This window comes from Artemia sp. Qi Xiang Cuo, chromosome 1 (genome assembly GCF_049724085.1).
Source record: "Artemia sp. Qi Xiang Cuo chromosome 1, ASM4972408v1, whole genome shotgun sequence".
Classification (NCBI taxonomy): domain Eukaryota; kingdom Metazoa; phylum Arthropoda; class Branchiopoda; order Anostraca; family Artemiidae; genus Artemia; species Artemia sp. Qi Xiang Cuo.
In genome coordinates this window covers 71,201,881-71,204,290 of record NC_142794.1, presented here as the reverse complement: position 1 = coordinate 71,204,290, position 2,410 = coordinate 71,201,881, and positions in this window count along the sequence as shown.

Genomic DNA, 2,410 nt, shown 5'->3' with positions numbered 1-2,410 from the left:
CCCTTCTAAACTCATTTTACAACTTGAAGTATCCTTCCTTTTCACCCACAACTATACTTTACAGCTTTTTGGATACCTCAACACCAAGACATACTTTTCAAAAGACATTTCAGAGCAAGTTACTTTCTTAATGTGCCTTGTAAACCCATTTTCCAACTTTAAGCATTCATTCTCTTCTCCCACAACTTTACTTTACAGCTTTTTTTATATCTTAATACCAAGAAATACTTTTGAAAAGACATTTCAAAACTAGTTCCTTTCTTAATGTCCCTTCTAAACCCATTTTCCAACTTGAAGCATCCTTCCTTTTCACCCACAACTCTCCTTTACAGCTTTTTAGATACCTCAACACCAAGCAATACTTTTCAAAAGGCATTTCAGAGCAACTTCCGTTCTTAATGTCCCTTCTAAACCCATTTTCCAACTTGAAGTACCAATCCTTTTCACCCACAACTTTACTTTACAGCTTTTTGAATACCTCAACACCAAGAAATACTTTTCAAAAGACATTTCAGAGCAAGTTCTTTTCTTAATATCCCTTCTAAACCCATTTTACAACTTGAAGCATCCTTCCTTTTCACCCACAACTTTACTTTACAGCTTTTTGGATACCTCAACACCATGCAATACTTTTCAAAAGCAATTTCAGAGCAAGTTCTTTTCTTAATGTCACTTCTAAACCCATTTTCCAACTTGAAGTACCCATCCTTTTCACCCACAACTTTACTTTACAGCTTTTTGGATACCTCAACACAATGAAATACTTTTCAAAAGGCATTTCAGAGCAAGTTCCTTTCTTAATGTCCCTACTAAACCCATTTTACAAGTTGAAGCATCCATCCTTTTCACCCACAACTTTACTTTACAGCTTTTCGAAAACCCCAGCATCAAGCAATAGTTTTCAAAAGACATTTCAGAGCAAAATCCTTTCTTAATGTCCCTTCTAAACCCATTTTTCAACTTGAAGTACCCATCCTTTTCACCCACAACTTTACTTTATAGCTTTTTGGATATCTCAACACCATGCAATACTTTTCAAAAGGCATTTCAGAGCAACTTCTTTTCTTAATGTCCCTTCTAAAACCATTTTCCAACTTGAAGTACCCATCCTTTTCACCCACAACTGTACTTTACAGCTTTTTGGATTCCTCAACACCATGAAATACCATTCAAAAGGCATTTCAGAGCAACTTCTTTTCTTAATGTCCCTTCTAAACCCATTTTAGAAGTTGAAGTTCCCATCCTTTTAACCCTGAACTTTACTTTTCAGTTTTTTGAATACCTCAACACCAAGAAGTACTTTTCAAAAGACATTTCAGAGCAAGTTCTTTACGTAATGTCCCTCCTAAACCCATTTTCCAACTTGAAGCATCCATCCTTTTCACCCACAACTTTACTTTACAGCTTTTTGGATATCTCAACAACAAGCAATACTTTTCAAAAGGCATTTCAAAGCAAGTTCCTTTCTTAATGTCCCTCCTAAAACCATTTTACAAGTTGAAGCATCCATTCTTTTCACCCACAACTATACTTTACAGCTTTTTGGATAGCTCAACACCAAGAAATACTTTTCAAAAGACATTTCAGAGCAATTTCCTTTCTTAATGTCCCTTCTAAACCCATTTTCCAAGTTGAAGCATCCATCCTTTTCATCCACAACTATACTTTATAGCTTTTTGGATACCTCAACACCAAGCAATACTTTTCAAAAGACATTTCAGAGCAAGTTACTTTCTTAATGTCCCTTCTAAACCCATTTTCCAACTTGAAGCATCCATTCTTTTCACTCACAACTTTACTTTACAGCTTTTTGGATACCTCAACACCAAGAAATACTTTTCAAAAGACATTTCAGAGCAAGTTCCTTTCTTAATGTCCTTTCTAAACCCATTTTCCAACTTGAAGCATCCTTCCTTTTCACCCACAACTTTACTTTACAGCTTTCTGGATGCCTCAACACCAAGAAATACCTTTCAAATGGCATTTCAGAGCAACTTCTTTTCTTAATGTCACTTCTAAACCCATTTTCCAACTTGAAGTACCAATCCTTTTCACCCAAAACTTTACTTTACAGCTTTTTGGATACCTCAACACCAAGAAATACCTTTTAAAAGACATTTCAGAGCAACTTCTTTTCTTAATGTCCCTTCTAAACCCATTTTCCAACTTGAAGCATCCTTCCTTTTCACCCACAACTTTACTTTACAGCTTTTTGGATACCTCAACACCAAGCAATACTTTTCAAAAGCCATTTCAGAGCAACTTCCTTTCTTAATGACACTTCTAAACCCATTTTCCAACTTGAAGTACCCATCCTTTTCACTCACAACTTTACTTTACAGCTTTTTGGATACCTCAACACAAGGAAATACTTTTCAAAAGGCATTTCAGAGCAAGTTCCTTTCTTAAT